The following is a 21,746-nucleotide window of genomic DNA, read 5'->3' as shown; positions in this document are numbered from 1 at the left end:
CTGGGGGTAGGCATCCCCGGGAGACTGCAGGAGCCGGCCCAGGGGCGTGGCGGTTCCCAGGGCCCTCGAGGGCTCCAGGCGGAGGGCCACGCAGTCTGCCTTCCACAATACACAAAATCCCGGGGGCGGTGGTTCCCGGGGCTTGAGGGGGGTCATTGAGGTCCCCACACTTCTAATTTTGTAGGGGGTGGGCTTGGAGCCCCCCACAACCATTTTTTTATAGCCCTGGGGGTGGCTCTCAGTCTTGTATAGGAAACAGCAATGTTGAGATAAACTTCCGGTAAGATAACAAAGGATTTTGAAGTCCATTTTCGGTGTTTTAGTTGTACTTTGCAGGCGTTAAAGCAACAACAATTTTAACTCTGTCTTTGTAAATATGCCACTAAGTTTGTAATGTCGACAATCTCGTCTTCCATTTAAATAGGCACGAAGTATTTATTGAAGTTCATTGTGAATCGTGAAACAACACTGTCTAATTGTGATTGATAAAGAAGTGAATGAGTTGTGTACTTGTTGTGCTCGTAATGTGGATAGAGGCATGTTTACAAGTTCATTGCATTCCTATTGCATTACTTTTAAGATGGGAAAAGTGACACGAAAGTGGTGCAAGGGTGTTGTAAATCTGGTTTGGATTTTGAAAGAGAGAGCAGGGTGCATCTGTAGGGTAAATGCAGGTTAGTGTAGGGGTAATAATTACTATTCTAAGTCCAGGGGGGTGCATCTGTAGGATGAGTGCATGTAGTGTAGGGGTAACAAATACTATTCTAACTCCAGGAGGGTGCATCTGTAGGATATGTGTATGAGTAACAATTACTATTGCAAATCCAGGGGGTTGCATCTGTGGGGTATTTGTTGGATAGTGTATGAGTAACAATTACTATGAAAAAGAAAGGAGTTAAAGGAGTAGGAGACACGCACTTTCACAGTGAACCTGGAAGAAGAGAAAGTGACAAGAGATGATCTCCGACATGTTTAGGCTTGAGAGCCTGGTTAATCATTAAATGGGGTCTGGCAGATAAGTGCGTACTTATTCTGCAAGAAGCCTTTCGGGGTATTGCGAAAGCAAGTCATATTTAATAATTGCCTCTCACTGCGTGTACTTGCAAGGTCATCTGATTTGCTCGTATGTTAAAAATAGAAACTTTCTACAATTCTTTTTCATTGGTTGTGAAGCATTGTAAGAAGACGTATTACTGACCAATCCCTTTCCTTGCGCAGATTTTGAAAAACATTTGATTGGCTGTTGTGTGGTTAACTCTACCTTCCTGATCCTAATGTTGATTAGCTTGTTTTTTCTATGTGATGTTACGATACCCTCACCATGTATGTAGCCCATATGGTGACGCACTTTATTTTACAATGCGTCAAACCCTTCTTGATAATATGCCCCCAGTTGTGGTAGGGTGTTTTTAATTTAAACTGTCTACCGTGCTTATGAGTTTGTTGACTGTGAAGGTATTTAAAAATAGTATTCAATTTTCTATTCTATCATAATTGTGCTGACTTGGCTTTATAGTTCGGACTGGACTGTTCCCATGGGGCACAGGGTCAGAGCTGATTTGCATATAGCCAGTGTCTAACCCAGGGTGGTGTGGAGTGCCAAAAAAACGCTGGATTTAGGCCCAGATCCTTGTACTGGGGTGAATGTATGACATTGTTCTACATTCTGTCCATCAACTGTGTTTTTTGCAATTTTCACCCCGAGTGTGCTGGATATACTCAGACGTGAGTCCCAGGCTCTCCACACCACTGGAGTCAAGCTATCCAGGCTGAATGAAGGCTGATAGCCAGAAACCGGTCCTTGGATGCTTGATTCCGGTCTGGGAAAGACATGGCTTGGTAGTTTGGACTGGACTGTTCCCATGGGGCACAGGGTCAGAGCTGATTTGCATATAGCCAGTGTCTAACCCAGGGTGGTGTGGAGTGCAAACAAACAATGGATTTAGGCCCAGATCCTTGTACTGGGGTGAATGTATGACATTGTTCTACATTCTGTCCATCAACTGTGTTTTTTTGCAATTTTCACCCCGAGTGTGCTGGGTATACTCAGACGTGAGTCCCAGGCTCTCCACACCACTGGAGTCAAGCTATCCAGGCTGAATGAAGGCTGATAGACAGAAACCGGTCCTTGGATGCTTGATTCCGGTCTGGGAAAGACATGGCTTGGTAGTTCGGACTGGACTGTTCCCATGGGGCACAGGGTCAGAGCTGATTTGCATATAGCCAGTGTCTAACCCAGGGTGGTGTGGAGTGCAAATAAACAACGGATTTAGGCCCAGATCCTTGTACTGGGGTGAATGTATGACATTGTTCTACATTCAGTCCTTCAACTGTGTTTTTTGCAATTTTCACCCCGAGTGTGCTGGGTATACTCAGACGTGAGTCCCAGGCTCTCCACACCACTGGAGTCAAGCTATCCAGGCTGAATGAAGGCTGATAGCCAGAAAACGGTCCTTGGATGCTTGATTCCGGTCTGGGAAAGACATGGCTTGGTAGTTCGGACTGGACTGTTCCCATGGGGCACAGGGTCAGAGCTGATTTGCATATAGCCAGTGTCTAACCCAGGGTGGTGTGGAGTGCAAAAAACGATGGATTTAGGCCCAGATCCTTGTACTGGGGTGAATGTATGACATTGTTCTACATTCTGTCCATCAACTGTGTTTTTTGCAATTTTCACCCCGAGTGTGTTGGGTATACTCAGACGTGAGTCCCAGGCTCTTCACACCACTGGAGTCAAGCTATCCAGGCTGAATGAAGGCTGATAGCCAGAAACCGGTCCTTGGATGCTTGAATCCGGTCTGGGAAAGACATGGCTTGGTAGTTTGGACTGGACTGTTCCCATGGGCACAGGGTCAGAGCTGATTTGCATATAGCCAGTGTCTAACCCAGGGTGGTGTGGAGTGCAAAAAAACGATGGATTTAGGCCCAGATCCTTGTACTGGGGTGAATGTATGACATTGTTCTACATTCTGTCCATCAACTGTGTTTTTTGCAATTTTCACCCCGAGTGTGCTGGGTATACTCAGACGTGAGTCCCAGGCTCTCCACACCACTGGAGTCAAGCTATCCAGACTAAATGAAGGCTGATAGCCAGAGACCGGTCCTTGGATGCTTGATTCCGGTCTGGGAAAGACATGGCTTGGTAGTTCGGACTGGACTGTTCCCATGGGGCACAGGGTCAGAGCTGATTTGCATATAGCCAGTGTCTAACCCAGGGTGGTGTGGAGTGCAAAAAAACGATGGATTTAGGCCCAGATCCTTGTACTGGGGTGAATGTATGACATTGTTCTACATTCTGTCCATCAACTGTGTTTATTGCGACTTTTTTCCTTAGGCTGGAGTACTTTGTCCTTTCATTAAATATATATTTCTTCAAACCATCATTGAAAGAAAAATGCACAAGTTTTCTGAAATATTTTTATTGAGTCTTCTATATTCATCACATGGGTGAAGTGCAAAATCTTTCTTTCATTCATTGGTATCACGCGTTGGACCACATTTATTTTATTTTGTCATAAGCACTCATTCCTTAGTGTTGCGCCATCATTTTATTTAAATGTCTGGGCTTTTTTTACTTTCAGATAAGGTAGAATAGAAATGCTACCACAAACATTCCCTCACTACTTCATCTTTCTTTTTTTATGTACATTTCATTTCAATATTACCTTTAACAATCATTTTTAAAAATGGAAAGAATTAATAACATTTGAAGCCCCAATTATATATTATTTTTTTCCAAAAAAGTGCTTGCGAAGATACTCCTCCTGTTTTTCACGAGTGAAAATTGGTGAAAGCACTACTCAACATAAATACTTTTAGCCCGTCTATAGTTTATTTATAATACATTTTTCAATCATTAAGAAATACTTGTATACTAAAAAAAACTATTATTTATTATGTTTTGAAATCCTCTGTTGAAAGTCATCCAACTCTAGTTGAAGGATCATAAAGTTATATATAAATTAAAATATACATTAACAATATGATCCCTCTGTGGAAATGAAAGATAAATTCAAGATGATGGCATGGCTCCTAATTATTACTTTGCACGTAGTAATTCCTTAATTAACTTATATTTCTTGTAGTGTTCTTTCGTTAACTTGTTATTATATTACATTTAAACTTAATCATACCACATTCTATAATAATTTACATATATTTGCTTTATTTTTTAAAAATATCAAACATATACCCATTCAGATAATTTACCTCTCTTCGATATTCTTTCCATCCTCCGTCGAAAGTCATCCAACTCTTCTGGAAGGAAGATGATGTTTAATGTATTTTTAAATATACATTAACAATATGTTCGCTCTAAGGAAATTAAAGATATTCTCAAGATGCTTCTGCAGCCCCGAATCAGTACCTTGCTCGTAGTTTCTTCACCCATATTGATTCTCTGAAACGAAACTAATTATCCCACGGGTGTGGTTTATATACTTTTTGGTTACTTAGCACTCTATGGGATCAGTTTATTGCTCCTCCCACTTTTGATTCACATTTTTCAGTTGACAGGTGTTCTCATTTCCACTGTTTTAGTGCGTCACGTGTTTATGTAAATGTGCCTCTTTCCATACTTTTTAACTTTCGTATATATTCTAAAATGCTTTATTTAAATTAATTTTTCTTAATAAAGCATTTCTATAGGTTTCTTTTTTTTAATATGAGTATTAACATTCAAACTTTTTTTGTTTTATCATTCTAGTAACTTCCTTCTTTTTTGTAAAACTTGTTTTATTATTTTTCATTACCCTAAACCTCTATTTTCCCTGCATCCCGTGCCAGAGATACTCTCTATTAAACTTGAGTATTCTAATTTATATCCGACTAGTAATTTGATTACTCCAAGTTTTAATTCATTTATTTATCTAATATTTTTAATCTTTCTTTATACACTGCAAGGGATACTGTTATTTGTCTAGAATCACACTATGAATCAGTGTCCATTTGGCAAAACTGAGAGAGAATGATTTGGTTGGTTGATGTGTTTGCAGTTACAAAAGTACATATACTCTTGCAGTAAGCCAGGTTTTAGGGTATGCAGTGCTTCAAACTACTATGTATTATGCATGTAGTGGTGTAACCACCTTCAACTTGTGCTTCAGGCCTACAATTCCCCAGTCCCTATCTTTATACTCCAGTGAACACAGTGTGACTGCTTTTGCAATTTCAAAATGAGTCTTTCAGTACCGTGTAGTAATTCATTCACTAAAGTAAAAGTCAACCAATTAAGAATTCACCCAGTGTCTTTACTTATATTAATGTAATCATTCAGTCGGTAAGCATGCACTCATGCAGTGAGCCAGGCTTTAGGGAATGGAGTGATTCAAAGTGCTATGTATTATGCATGTAGTGGTGTAATAACCTTCACATTAGTGCTTCAGGACTACAATTCCACACTCACTATATATACCAGGGGTCTCCAATTATTAGTTCAGGAGCTACTGGTAGCTCACCAGCACCCTGAAAGTAGCTCTCAGAGGTGAAGCCAAACCAAGCCAATCTCAGAGATTCTGTGTATATTAAAGAAGGTAGTACTGCTCATTGCACTCACCCTAAGAGTTACAGACAGCCAAACCAATGGCAGGGGCTGTTGATAACACTCAAACACACACTGTGGTGGCGTATCATTTAATCAATTAGGGATGTATAGAGCGCAGTACTCACCTGTGAGGGTTTCCATGCGCTGGAGGAGTATGTGGGGGGGATTTGTGCAGCTCTGGTGGTTCGAAAAGCCAGGTTTTATGGCTGTTCCTTAATGCTTTCGGTGTGGGTGTTCATCTGATGCTGAGAGGGAGTTCATTCCAGGTCTTGGCATGATATAGGAGAAGGTGTGTGCCTCCTGTCTGGTTATGTGGATACAGAGGATTTTGGACAAGGTCTGGTCAGCGGAGTGGAGGTTTCTTTTGGGGGTATAGAAGGAGATTGAGGTTTCGGAGTCTGGTGTTGTGAAGGACTTTGTAGGTGTGTGTGAGCAGCTTGAAGGTCACTCTTTTTATGAGGGGGAGCAAGTGGAGTGCTCTTTTATGCTGGATAATGTGTTCTTGTCGTGGGATGCTGAGGATGAGTCTGGCTGAGTTGTTCTGGACAGTTTGAAGTTTATGGAGTAGAGATTTGTTGATTCCGGCATTAAGGGTGTTCCCGTAGTCCAGCCTGCTGGTTATGAGTGCTTGGGTGATGGTCTTCCTTGATTCTGTGGCGGTGGGTCTATTTGAAGGTCTTACTGAGTATGTGGCGGGTGTTGAAGCATGTAGAAGCTGCAGCATTGGCCTATGGGTCTGTCATATGAAACATGTTTATCCACTTTAAATCTAAGTTGGGGAGACTTACTGCTGTGGTAATACCATTTGTGCCACACTGCAAGTGATTATTTGAATTTTACTTGATTAGAAGCATTTATTATTGATAAATCTTTTCCTAGAATTCTGCTAATAACTTCACCTGGAATTTTTGGGTGGTTACTACTGATAATTGTGCTTAGGGTGGTCATAGTATAATGTTAATACATACCCCCAGCACAACCCCTAAACTTCACAAATACCACTACACTACCCTAAACCACTACCCCCAGCATGAACTTCTATACTACATAAACACCACTGCGCTAATTTAAATCCTAAAACACTACCCCTACAGTAGACGAACACCACTGCACTATCCTAAACCTTAAAACACTACCCTCAGCATGACCCCCTACACTACAGAAACATCAGTGTACTACCCTAAACGCTAAATCTACCACCAACACGACCCCTTACTCTACACAAGACCAATGCACTAACTAGGAGAATTGTTTTCACATCTGCTCATTTTTTATCTTTCAATATATGCTACATTGCATAGCATACATTGTAGGAGAAAAATGCCTTCACTGATTGTTTGTTTTTGTGCAGGAAGGTGTGTCTTCCTGCACAAAAACAAACTCCACACGACACAGATATTCTTGCGCCATGGTGCAAGGGTGCCTGTATCACCACATGTCTGCAGTTTAAGCAGCAGTGCAGAGGGAAGGACAGATTTCCAACATATTTATGTACATTTGTTGCATCTCTGTGCTTCGGGAGTAGCTAAGCACGCTGTAGCTAAAGAGCTTACAGTGTCATGCTACAGCAGTTCCTTATAGTTCTGCAATTATACATTCACCATATATGACAAATGCATTCTTTACTCAATTATGCAGTATGTATACATTTATACATTTATGTAAACTTTCACACACCAGCATATACATTTAGCTCTTTTATTAACCAGAGTAGTTAGTTCTGAAAATAACTTTTTTTTGTTTTTTTTTACTTTTATATATTTTTTTATTTTTACAATTTTGTTTGTTTTTTTGGGTTTTTTATAAAGAAAAAAAGTCAACAGGACGAACAAAACCATGAACTTTGAGGGAAAAAAACTAGCATTGATGGATATCAATTGCTCTGCAAACTAGGTCTACTGATAACAAATTAAATGATTGCACTTCACGCACTGCATTCTAACTTTCACGAATTGGGGACGTATGTCTGGTGGTGATGTTGAAGGTGATGCTGCAGAGGTACTTGGTATTGCCGGTGGTGGAGGTACATTTTGGCGCAGTCTTCTACATTCTTCATGAACATAGTTGACAGGATGTATGGATTAGAGGTGATTGTGCATAGTAGAAGTGCCACAGGAGTATTTCTTGTTTGGATCTCCTCTGGACAGTACTGCCTGGCAAATCTTGCATGTTTCTTTTGGTGGCATTAGATTTCCTTTGCCCCTCTGGAAAAGTAAAAAATGTCCATACGATGGATGTGTATCTTTTGGGAGGGTGAGCTTCTGGTAGAAATTGTTCAGTAACAAAATCATCAGAATCAGATCATTGCTGCAGTGGTGTAGCCATTTTTGATTCCAAAAAAGAAGTTCAGGTTTCCAATGAACAAAAAGTGACGTTCTCTTTAGGATAGGTTTTCTAGTAAGGAAGGTCTAAGAAGAGTAATTGAAATGGCTGGGGTTCTTCAATAATTAGTACAGTAAGTGCTATAAACCAATAAAATCTATTTTTTTTGGTCACATGGGATCCGCGTTGGGTGCATACACGCAATACGCATCTAGCGAGACTTCTCAAAATTGCATTTAAAAGTAATATAAGTTTATTAAAACTAAAGGAATATTAGTTTTCCTCTTAATATTTATAATAAATACATATATATATATATACATATCTGCTTTTATATCAAAAAATTTCGCAGAAGTCGTGCACCCACCGTGTTGAACACGTACATGACGCCATGCGGAAACGCGCGCATGCAATGCGACGTGATACGCATATGTTGCGCATGCGCTTGAAGTCACGTACGGGTTGCATAGCAATCACGCATGAAAATATGCAGCAATCGCACACCCTACGTGCATCTTACAGAACAATTGTAAAATGGAGTCTACAGAACGTAGACAGTTGCGCTTTGGGTGCGGGACTGCTCAAGAAATTGTAAAAAAAAAGAAAAGAAAAAATAATATTAAAATATTTAAAAAATATGTATATATTATATTTTTTTAGCAATATATATATTAAAAATGTGTAATGTAATCTAACAAATAAGATATCTAAAAATAAATATATTTAAAATACATTTGTAAATCAGTATCAAAGAAATAAATATAACAATTAATAGATTAAAAAACTGTTATTAAATAAATCTTTCAAAATCACTTAAAAAACCTTGGGATTCAGAAAGGTTATACTTTGGAATAATCTTTTTAAAAAAACATTGAACTTCACTGAAAAAGCCATAGGTTTCAAGCAGGTTATAGTTAGGAATTATCATTTAAATACCTTAGAAATTCACAGAAAAAGCTATAGGTTTTAGGGGTGTTATAGTTAGATGGACATTTCACTCATACAAAACCATTGAAATTCATGTTTTTTTTCTGTGTATTTCTAAGGTTTTTTTAAATGATAGTTCCTAATAATAACCAGCTTGAAACCTATTGGTTTTTCAGTGGCTGTATATATATATATATATATATATATATATATATATATATATATATATATATATATATATATATATTACCTACTGGCGATAGCCAGTAGGTATATATAGTTAGAATTTTTTCTCTATGGGACTTTTGAAAATTCTATGTCTAATAACTTTGGCGTTTGTGGACGGAATCGGCTGAAATTTTCAGGAAAATGGCACATTTTGATTCTGAGCAGCCCCTGAAAATTTGGTGGAGTTTCGTCAAGGGGGGGCTGAGAAAAAAGGGGGGTCCCAAAACGCGTTTTTTCCATTCATTTTTCCATAGGGCGGTTGGACTCACTTTTAGCTCGAACGGCTGAATGGATTTGCACGAAACTTGGCAAAATTGTAGGGACTGTTAGCCCGATGTGCCTTTGCTAGGTCTCAATATATGTGCTCCAGTAGTTTTTGAGAAATTAACGTTCAAACCAAGATATATATCTGTAACAGCGCTCTGGGCAGCGATCCGGTCCGCTTACTTTTCGCTTATCGGAACTTTGCGCGCAGAAAGCTGATTGGCTCTCCGGTGTCTGTCAACATTCTAAACAGTCCGGAGCGGACGCCATCTTGTCTCTCGGTAGGATCGAGAGAGAAGAAGAGGTGGAAAACGAAGGGGGAATTTAATGAAAGGGGGCAAGGTATCCCCCTCTTGACCCCCTAGGAATGTTGTTGGGGTTATTAAAGGGTCCCGTGGGGAAAATAAAAAAAAAATGATTTTTCACGGTAGAAGCGCGGCCGCGAACTGGTAGCGAAACGGGAATTCGCCATTTTGTGCTTCGTTAATTAAATGACTAGTTATAAGTGGGTGCGGGAGACGTATCCTAATCCCCTATGTTTCCTGAGGGTGGCTGAGGAGGCTGATATATGTTGATACATCTCTTCCAGCGGCTGTGCGTGAGCTTTTTTTTTTTTTGCTGCGTGACAGTCCGGAGCGGCCGCCATCTTGTCTCTCGGTAGGATCGAGAGAGAAGAAAAGGTGAAAAACTAAGGGGGAATTAAATGAAAGGGGGCAAGGTATCCCCCTCTTGACCCCCTAGGAATGTTGTTGGGGTTATTAAAGGGTCCCGTGGGGAAAATAAAAAAAAAATGATTTTTCACGGTAGAAGCGCTTCACGGGCCGCAAACTGGGCCGCAAACTGGTAGCGAAACGGGAATTCGCCATTTTGTGCTTCGTTAATTAAAGTACTAGGTATAAGGGGGTGCGGGAGACGTATCCTAATCCCCTATGTTTCCTGAGGGTGGCTGAGGAGGCTGATATATGTTGATACATCTCTTCCAGCGGCTGCGCCATCTTGCCTTTTTTCGAATGCCACAATTTTGTCGTGCACGGCAGCCATTTTAGATGCCAGGCTGGTCCCAGGCTATCACCTAACCCTGCAGATGTAGTTTATGGCCCCAGCTGTAGAGAATTCAGACATGCCAATCCTCCTGATTCAGGCGTGTGACTACTGATTTCAGTGCTAGTCTCCCGCCTCCCGATTTCTGCAAGCAAAAACCCGGGGGCATATTACGAACAACTAGCGATAATTTTTGTCTCTAACTTGTTTAGAGACAAAAAATATCGCCGCACATCGGCGATTTTTATCGCAGATAAACCTTGCTATTATCGCAGAAAAGTCAGCGATATTCATGTATTATCGACCTAATGCTCTTAGCCATGTTATCCACCTCCCATTGGATAACATGGCTAAGAACTGCTCAGGGCAGGTGTTAGATTTTGGAGATATTCGCGCTTAGCGCGAATATCTCCAAAAGTTGGTAATAGAAGGTAGCGATGTTAGGGACTGTTTCCAGTCGCTAACATCTTGGCACGCCACTTTGCATGTCATTAGTGATAAGTATCACTGACATGCAAAGCGGGGCCCAAGATGGTCGCTATCTCCTTTTAGCTGTCACTAACTGGTGTTAGCGACAGCTTGGTAATAGGGAAATAATTTTATCTCCGCTTTCATGGCTTTTAAAGCCAAAAAAGCGGAGATAAACCCCCTTGATAATATGCCCCACGATTCCTTGGGGGTTTCAGCTGACAGGGCTTGGTATTGTGTTACATGGTAATTTTTCCATGAAACGTCAGAGGGTCGATGCAGGGGTTCTAGAAGAGGTGATAAACCATTTAAGCCTCATGAACAAGCGCATGGTCTTTTAAAGATTTGTGAAGTACTCGGGGCGGCGGTGTGTGTGTGCCCTCTTTCAGGAGCGGGCGGGGGGGCACTGCCAGCAACTTGCCAGGTCAGGTAGTGTTCAACACGTGCATCACCCTTTCTCTGCCTGCTATTGCGCTCCATGCTTCGGAAAGGTAAGAAAAAGAACGTGCATTTGAGTTTGAAATGTCCGATCCTGCAGCAGCACACTTCCAAAGCCCACACATGACAATAACCCGATTCAAGGCCCCATTCACCCGTTTTTAAAAAAATAGATAACACTCCAACAAAGTAAGGTTATAAAACTTTATTAACTACTAACTTTAACGAACGGAACAAAAACTAAAAACATTTAAACATTTCTCAACACAAAAAGCAACAATGGTTAGAAGCTGTCTTTTGTGCGAATAGTCCCAAGGCAGCACAACGTGCAGAGTTCTGGACGGCACCCAGGTGATGTCGCCTGGGTGCCGCACTGGTTTAGGGATCCTACAATGCTGCTCCGAAAATTGGCGTGGGGCGTCCCGGGTGGGGCGGGGGGAGGCCTCGTCAGTAGCGGTCTGTTGTGCGAATAGTCCCAAGGCAGCACAACGTGCAGAGTTCTGGACGGCACCCAGGTGATGTCGCCTGGGTGCCGCACTGGTTTAGGGATCCTACAATGCAGCACAGAAAAACAGCGTGGGGCGTCCCGGGTGGTGCGGGGGGAGGCCTCGTCAGTAGCGGTCTGTGTCCAGTGTCACATGGCTGACACAACATGTACGACAGGCACCCAGGTGATGTCCAGTAAACTGCCGCACTGGTTTTGGTATCCTACAATGCTGCTCCGAAAATTGGCGTGCGGCGGCCCGGGGGGGGGCGTGGGGGAGCCGGCGTGAACGGGCCTCCCCAGGTGGCGGCCATCTAGCTGAGTTGCGCTCGCTCTTGCGGCCAGAGCGTCTCGCTCACCATGTTGTTGATTTGCTCCCACTCTTGCAGTGCAGCGATAGGCGGCTGCCACATGGCTCTTAAAATGGCGGACAGCTCCTCGGTTTTAGGCCTGGTCCACTGAAATGGCCCTGGGACACTTTGGAACTCGGACGCTTGCCTGCTAGGGCTTGGGCTCCATTCTCGAAAAGCGTCCCCTCAGCCGTGAAGATTGTATAAAAGTCTTGGGGGCCCCCGACTCCCGCAGGCTTCCGGTGGGGAGCGGCTGCCATGATTGCTCGCGGAATGACCACGACGGAGCCACGAGATGGTGGTGCTCTCATGCTGACGCCAGCTTCAGTCTGAATGATCCAGAAACAAGGTGGGGCTTTCATCGTTTGGGAAAAAAAAATGTTCTAAACCAATGAAAAGTGTTATTTTTAGGTCATATGACCAAGCCTTCCATCTTTAGGAAACCAAAAGTAAAATGAACCAAGGAAAGTTTTATAAACAAGTCACATGACCTGTTATGCGGCATAGGGCTACAAAAAGCGTAGAAAATCCGTTGGCACGTGAGGCGGCGTCAGTAGCGGACCGATGTGCGAATAGGCCGAAGGCAGCACAACGGGCCGAGATCCGGATGGTACCGAGGTGGTGTCCAGCAAATTGCCGCACTGGTGTGGCCATCCTACAATGCTGCGCCGAAAGACGGCGTGTCCAGCTGAGTTGCGGTCACTGTTGCGGTACAGTGACTCGAACGCGCCGAGATGCGGATGGCACCGAGGTGGTGTCCAGCAAATTGCCGCACTGGTGTGGCCATCCTACAATGCTGCGCCGAAAGACGGCGTGTCCAGCTGAATTGCGGTCACTGTTGCGGTACAGTGACTCGAACGCGCCGAGATCCGGATGGCACCGAGGTGGTGTCCAGCAAATTGCCGCACTGGTGTGGCCATCCTACAATGCTGCGCCGAAAGACGGCGTGTCCAGCTGAATTGCGGTCACTGTAGCGGTACAGTGACTCGAACGCGCCGAGATCCGGATGGCACCGAGGTGGTGTCCAGCAAATTGCCGCACTGGTGTGGCCATCCTACAATGCTGCGCCGAAAGACGGCGTGTCCAGCTGAGTTGCGGTCACTGTTGCGGTACAGTGAGTCGAACGCGCCGAGATCTGGATGGCACCGAGGTGGTGTCCAGCAAATTGCCGCACTGGTGTGGCCATCCTACAATGCTGCGCCGAAAGTCGGCGTGGGGTGCCCCGTTGGTTTATGAGGTGATGTCAGTAGTGGACCGATGTGTGAATAGGTCGGAACCAGCACAAGGCGCCCTGCACTGTTGAGCCTTTTTCAATGCCTGTTTTTTGTTGTTTCCCCTCCATCAAAAACAAAACAAAAATACAAGGCGCCAAGATCCGAATGGCAAGTCCTGGATGTTGAGTGCCTCAGTTGAGAGTTCTGAGCAGTGCTTGTAAGACTGTCTGAAGCTTATTTGCACCTGCTGCAGCTTCACTAGGTCCGGCGGAACTTTTTGCCTTTTCCTTTCTGCTTCTTTTCCTACAATGCATTTCATCTGAAGACACGACGAGGTCCCTGAATGTGTGCAGGGGGACGCTATTGATTGAATGAAAATGGCGGCTTGAAACAAAGCTGACTCAAGCGTTACTGTTGGTGCTATACAGACAAAAATTGGTTTTCAGTTTGTACATTCTTCAGGTTTTTTTTTTCCATCCAAGTCTGATTGAGAGTTTGTAGAAAAATGGCTTCAGATTTTCCACATACTACTCTTCAACATTCTTCCTAAATGTAACAATGTGAAACTCACTAGGAGAACGGCTGTTTCTGTTTCCTTTCAAAATGCTGCCACCAATATTTTCTGAATGGAAGACACCATCTTGTAGCATAAAGGGCCGAAAGGGGTTCTGGTCTGGCCGATGGTTGGTGGAGACATTTTGACTATATCTTGGACCTGCCCGGCCTCGCCCAAAATGGCGCCGGTATAAATGGGACTCGTAACTCCTTGCCCGCAAATGTATATCTAGAAAATGTTATTGTAAGTGGCCCTGTCGTATTTTAATTACAAAATGTACGTCCACCGATTCCGCAACTGTTAGACACCTTTGTTCTTGTCACCTAATGGCCCGCTCGTTACGTTCTTCTACAGTGTAAATGTCTCCTCATCATATACGATTTCAGTTTGCTCCGTGGCCGGCCCACGTGGTTATAGGCCCGTATTTGTATACTGACATTTTCACAATAAAGGTTTTTAAAACAAAACACGGTAGTAGTATTTACATTTGTAAAGTTTTTACTTTTAGTGACTGTTTTCGAATCAGTAAAAGGCAAGTGAAATAAAGCAGTCCAATTACATGACGGATAAAAGGTATAATATGTAGGAACGCAGTAAAGATAAATGGTCAAGGGCAGTTGTGTTTTTCATGTCTGCAACATAAAGTGATCGATAAGAATCTGATAATCAGGCGTATCGGCGACTAAGACAGCAGGCCGAATCTCTTTTACTCAACGGCTCCGTCATGGAAGGAAGAAACGCCCTTTTTCTCGAAAAAGGAATATATTTTACTTGCAAGACAGTTGTAAATTTTCCGGGAAAGTACATTAGCCTGGAATATTATAACATATGTTTGAAAAAAAAATATTGTTCGAAAATAATAAAAAGCGTAATTTTTAGGTCATATGACCAAGCTTTTCATCATTAAATTAACAAAAGTAAAATGAACCAATGAAAAGTTTTATTAACAAGTCACATGACCTGTTATGCTTACGTTACGCGCTGCGCGCCGCGCCTCGGATCACTTCCGGGTGCGCTAACGCGGCGTGTCATAAAACGCATTACGCGACAACGTAGGTCAAGAATATAGTCTAAATGTCTCCACCAACCAGCGTTCAGAACACAACCCCTTTCAGCAGTCCAAAAAGTTCTGTTAAATGACAACAGAGGGGACAGGCAACAAGAACCATCAGTCAAAGAGGGGAGGGCAAGTTCTTCTCTTCCGGGTCATGTTGGGGCGCTACCGGAACTGATCGAATTGGTAGTCTATAGTGTTTCTGGATGTTTCAGACTAAAGCTGGCGTCAGCATGAGACCACTACCATCTCGTAGCTCCGTCGTGGCCATTCCACGAGCAATCATGGCAGCCGCTCCCCACCAGAAGCCTGCGGGAGTCGGAGGCCCCCAAGACTTTTGTAGAATCTTCACGGCTGAGGGGACGCTTTTCGAGAATGGGACCCAAGCCCTAGCAGACAAGCGTCCGAGTTCCAAGGTGTCCCAGGGCCATTTTAGTGGACCAGGCCCAAAACCGAAGAGCCGGCCGCCATTTTGAGAGTCCTGTGGCAGCCGCCTATCGCTGCACCGCAAGAGCGGGCGCATCTCAACTACATGGTGAGCGAGACGCTGTAGTCGCAAGAGCGGGCGGTAAACAGCTGAATGGCGGAAGAGGCACAGTGTAGCAAAAGCGGGCGGAATGGCAACTAAAACGATAAAGGGGCGCCCCACTACAGCTTGTCTTCAGGTCAAACGGATTGTGGGACAAGGTCCAGAATTGAAGAGTCATCAAAAGGCAAAAAGTTCAGCCGGACCCCGGGAGCCGGCCGCCTATGTCGGGGGCGATCTCAGGCTACACCAGTGCTATAAGACTTGGGGAGGGTGTCGGAGCCAAGCGTCTTCTCCGAGTCCATGGCCATCACACCGCCCCTCAGGGGCCTCCGTCAAGCTGTTTAGGAAGGTAACATATCACATTGTTTTCTAATGCAGTCAGGTCCACAAACGACACTCACTTACTTTGAGAATAGTGAAGCTGCAGTAGGTGGAAATAAGCTTCAGACAGTGTTACAAGCACTGCTCAGAACTCTTAACTATGGCACCCAACATCCAGAACTTATGCTATTTGAGAATGGTAGTGACATCGAAGCATCTCAGGGACCAAAACCATTAACGTACTTTCACGTATGAAAATCTTACTTGGGGAGGGGGCAGGAGCGAAGCGCCCCCTCCCGGTCAGCGCCACCACACCGTATGTTGAAAATCTGAAGCCATCGTTCTACAAAGTCAACCAAACTTGGATTGAAAAATCTAGAAAAATGTACAAACTGAAAACCAGTTTTGGTCTGCATAGCATCAGTAGCAACGCTTGAGTCAGCTTTGTGTCAAGCCGCCATTTTGATTCAACAAAGCACAGGCATTGAAAAAGGCTGAAATTCAGAACTCTAAACTATGGCACCCAACATCCAGGAGCTTGTCATCCAGATCTTGGAGCCTTGTGCTGTTTTCGATCTATTCACACATCGGTCCACTACTGACATCATCTTATAAACCAACGTTATGTAAATAGTTTTTTAATAAAATGTTTTACCCTGTTTCTTTGCTGGTGTGTTGTCTATATTTTTAATATTTGCATAGGGTTTGTCGTTATTTTGTGCGGGATGGGTGATGGAGCCGAGCTGTCTTGCAGCCCTCATGGTGTGGAGCTCAGTTCATCTCACTATTTTTGTATTTCTCATGAAGGGTTGTTCCTAATATTTCTATTTTAGCGAGGTCAAAAAGAGATCCAATTAGTGGCCTACTGATTTTGCTCGATTACTTTTATTTTTTTACACGATTTTTCACTATCTGCAAAGACTAAACAGAGTATTGCGACTTTGTGCTTGTTTGTAAATAGAGAATGATCCAAAGAGAACCAATTCTAAAACAGTAAATGCTTGGACAACAATCAATCAAATGGAGAGACAAGGAGGCACGACGGATTACAACGGGGGTAAAGGCCTGCGATAACTACCCTTCAGTATCTGCAAAGAGAGAGTACTACTAAGACAAAAGAGGGGAGGGGGGGGGGTGCAGCGTTCAAAGCACATCAGCGTGCATAAATACGAAAATGTTTTTATCTATCACGTACTTGACATTTTAAAGCTTTTCATATTTGCTATTAAAAAACCAATGAAATTCACAGAAAAAACCATAGGTTATAGTGGATATATAGTTAGGAATTTGCATTTACAAAACCTTGAAAATTCAATGAAAAAACCATTGGTTTTAGGCCATATATAGTTAGGAATTAGCATTTACAAAACCTTATTTTACTCGCATAAAACCATTGAAATTCCATATATAGTTAGAAGCGCTAACTATATATCGCGCACCCGCAATCCACTGCTGATGATGTCACATATTACATCATTCATGACATGGTCAGTGACATCACTGATGACATCACTGATGACATCTCAAATGACATCACTGATGACAACTCAAATGACATCACTGATGACATCTCAAATGACATCACTGATGACATCACTGATGACAACTCAAATGACATCACTGATGACATCTCATTTGACATCACTGATCACATCACTCATGTGATAATACAATGAACCTCTTCAGACTCTAATATAACCTTACATACACTCAGTATAAACAGACACTCACAGACTGTCACTCATCCATGGAGTTACTCACACACCTAGTCAGTCATGCAAAGAATCAATCACACCTCCATTTCCTCAACTATAAAGTTATACACATCTTACTTATTCAAACATATAATAACACATATTTATTCTCTTATATAATCCCTGATACAAGCTCACAGTGATCGATACAGCCACTCACACATTCACTGGCTCTTATGTTCAGTTATTTATATATCTCAACTCTCACATGTATTGTGTTTTACATACGTACTTACTTGCACATGTAGCAATGAGAAATCCATTCACTCACCAACACACCCATGCATAGTCAACCGCCCATATAGCTGTTTCCACATGCACTCTTGAACTCATACTCCTAGTGAATCAACTGCTTACACATCTATGCACAGAGTCACGCACCTCCCAGCCACCCACACACACACTCAGCCTCCCATTCAAATACTTGGGCAACCAATCAATAACCCATATGGCCACTCTTATAGCTACTGATCAACACATGCAGCAGCTTACACAACAACAAACATACTGATGCACAAATTAAGACAGTTTAGTCACTAACCCATGCACTCAGTGAGACACATTTAATCACTCACTCATACAGTCAGTCATGCACCTACTAAATTCTTCATCCAGACACTTATACATCCACTCATTCTTCAATATGTGAAACATATTTAAACTTTACAGACACATACAATCACTGGATGTTGTGATCAGTGATGTCATCAGTGATGTCATTTGAGATGTCATCAGTGATGTCATCAGTGATGTCACTGACCATGTCATGAATGATGTAATATGTGACATCATCAGCAGTGGATTGCGGGTGCGCGATATATAGTTAGCGCTTCTAACTATATATGGAATTTCAATGGTTTTATGCGAGTAAAATAAGGTTTTGTAAATGCTAATTCCTAACTATATATGGCCTAAAACCAATGGTTTTTTCATTGAATATATATATATATATATTAGTAGTTATAGTTAGGACCTAGTTTCCATAGGAAATCCAAAACATTCTATTTGGAATGACTTTGCAGCCGGTGGACCAATCTTCGTGAATTTCTCCAATAAATGGCCTGCTCGGTTCCGCTCCTTCCCTGAAAGTTTGGGGGTGATTCGTCAAGCGGGGGCCGAGAAAAAAGGGGGCTCCCGAAACGTGTGTTCCCCATGCAATTTTCCATAGGGGACTTTAGCTAGGGCTACAGCCCGAACGGCTGAAGGGAATTACATGAAATTTGGCAGAGAGGTAGAGTTCTGTTCGCAGATTGGGCTTTTTGTTAAATGTTATAAATCCTTTCAGTAGTTTCTGAGAAAATTGCAAGTAAAATCATAGCGATATCTAGAGACGGAGTTCAGCACGCATACGGAAATCTGTTTAATTACGAGCGCGAGCTGCATGCTGATTGGCTGTGAACTGTCTGTCAACACTCGAAACCAGGAAGGGTTGGCGGCCATCTTGTGGCTCGCTAGAACTGAATCACAAGAAAACAGTAAAACAAAGTTGAGAAATCAGGGAAGGGGTAGGCTAGAGACATTCTGCCCCTCTAGGCTTGCCCAGGGGGTCGCATATCGATGTTTAGGCTCTATTTTTTTTTTTTTAAAGAAAAATCGTGGCATACGCGTATGGAAATACGTAGAATTAGGAGCTGGATGCTGATTGGCTGTCAATACTCCAAACCAGGAAAAGTTGGCAGCCATCTTGTTTGTCAGGAGAGCAGAGTCACAAGAAAACAGTAAACGAAAGTTGAGAAATAAGGAAAGGGGGCAGGGTAGAAACATTCTGACCCTATAGTCTTGTTAAGGGGGTGGTACATGGATCTTTAGGCTCAATTTTCATTTTTTTTAAAATAAAAAATGGCGGGGTACTCGTGCAGTACTTGTACACGGTAGAAAAGGTGAAAAAAAGTAGAAGTTTGTTTTATTCATTAGGTCCCAGGGGGGAAATTACGGGGGCAATTTATCTGCATATTGTGGGCTTGTAAGGTGCCCCGAGCACTGGGGAACGGTACTCCTCTGGTTTTATTTTGAAGTATGCAGGGGGATTACGGTTCTACTCCCCGCAGTCTCGGTGAGCGGCATCCCTGTTGTGGGAAGTAATCGATGACACCAGAATAGATGAAAGATGTATTTATTATGAATGTAACAAGGGGCCACAGGGAGCCAGAAGATAAGGGTGCATTTTCAACAACCCCTTGGGTCTTTTAAAAAAATATATATGTTTTGAGCTCTCTCTCTCTCTTTCCCCGTACACCTCGCAGGGAACGCTACATTTCTGAGGCAGTGATATGTAAAATGAACTTCCAGCTCCGGGTACCTGCATTGTCTGGAGTTTTTTATTAATGTTGGGAGGGTGGGCTTGATAATACGTCGTTGTAAATTGTTATAGAAGCCGATGTTCTGGTGTTACCATGGGCTTCTATGGGAAATAACAAGGCCGTATTATAAAGCTCATTATTGCCGTTTTATCGGCAGTTTCCTGTCAATAAAACGCTGATAATTTTATCACCGGTCCTTGATAATATGCACCTAAGTTTACTGGTCAAAAAAAGAGAGCAATGGGTCATTTTATCAAGAAAAGGCAATACATTATCGCTGTTTTTATCGATAAAGCGGTGATAATGGGCTTGATATTATCTCCTTGTGAATTGCCATAGAAGCTCACGCTGACACTAGAACTTGGGCTGCTATGGAAATTTACAAGGGCCTATTATCAAGCCCATTATCGGCGCTTTAGCGGCAGTTTTCTGCCGATAAAAGCGGCGATAATGTATCTCCCTTTACTGATGATATGGCACTGACGGTGTAAGAAATTAGGTTACCCAAATCTCCAAGGGGGTAGCATTGAACCAAGCGGGCAGGCCAAACTTCGGAGGACATGTGAAGCACTCACGCAGTACCCACAGTCAACACACCTGGCACACCACAAAAGAGGCAGGACACCAGTTTGAGTTGGAAAATTAAGACGTTTAGTATCTCCAACCTGCAAGGCAAAAATGCATCAACAGTGGTATCATAACACGGCACCAACTGGCACCAGAGCCAAGTGTATCAAGGGGGGATTATTTACATGGGAAGTAAGGGCTGAGTCTGTAAGTCCATAGCTGAAAATAAAGAAGAATGTTTACATTGTCATTAACCCTTGGCAGGGCCAACTCAGGCTCTCATCCTCGGTAGTTTAATGCCAACCCAACCCCTGTAAAGGAAAACTTTAGGGCATCACAGTAAATCCCAACAAACAGGAACACCTGTATTAAATAAGCAGTGGGATATAACCAGGGGCCTGGACTGACACGTCAGGCCAACGTTTAGACCAACATTAGGCAGAACACCCAGTACGGCCTGCATCAGCATCTCTTGTTGAAGGAACATTACCCATCTTACATGACGGCAGGCATAGGCCTAAATGATGGGGCAGGACACCTGCACTTGCGTCCCCTGTGGGCAGAACATAAATCGCCCAGCATTAACATCAGGTAGGGGCCATACTTCTGGACCAGGAACACCTGTAATAAAACAGCAAGGCTTCCTCTACCATAAACCTAGGGTTATCAAACATCAGGCGGAGCAGGCCTAAATCAAGGGGCAGAAACCCATCAATCCCGAATGCACATATCACTAGACATCACATTAAGCCCGGAAGGTAACCATCTCATCTTATGTGTGTATAAACACTTCATTCAGCAGGGTCCGGGCTGGTCTAATCCCATCCACCAGGGGTCACCAACCTAGTCCTGAGCACCTGGGCATAAACATATAGTTTGGATGTCAGGCCTAAACATTTCAGGGAACATCAGGCAACAAGTAAAAATGTGCTTGTCATTAGTACCACCATAAGCAGGAGTAAAACATTTCATTAGGGTAAACCTAAATGTCTCCTCAGGCGTCTAACACATGGGGGGTACAACTTTTCCTTGGGGGGCCACTAGGATATCTTATATTTCCCCCCTCGCCTTCTGGATAAGCAGGGGTCTCTGGCAGCAGTTCCAAAGGGGCCTAGTTAGAATCCTGGCCCAGTGCAAAGGACTTCTTAGCACTGCCGAAGGCGGCCTTTACTCGGGCTCTGGGCACTTGGGCCCTTCTCAGTTAACCAGGGGGGGGGCGGACACCGATCCTGTGTCCCGTTGCCCTCTCAACCCTCCACTCAGTATACGTAAGGCCCCACTCACCGGCTGCTCCCAGACTCCTTTCTCTTGGGGACCTCAGCAGGTGCGGGGCTCCACCAGAGGAAGGGCAGGCACCGGCAATGTGCCTTGATGCCCCCTCCTCTCT

The sequence above is a fragment of the Lissotriton vulgaris genome, chromosome 4_1 (assembly GCF_964263255.1).
Source record: "Lissotriton vulgaris chromosome 4_1, aLisVul1.2, whole genome shotgun sequence".
NCBI lineage: Eukaryota > Metazoa > Chordata > Amphibia > Caudata > Salamandridae > Lissotriton > Lissotriton vulgaris.
This window is presented reverse-complemented; position numbering follows the sequence as displayed.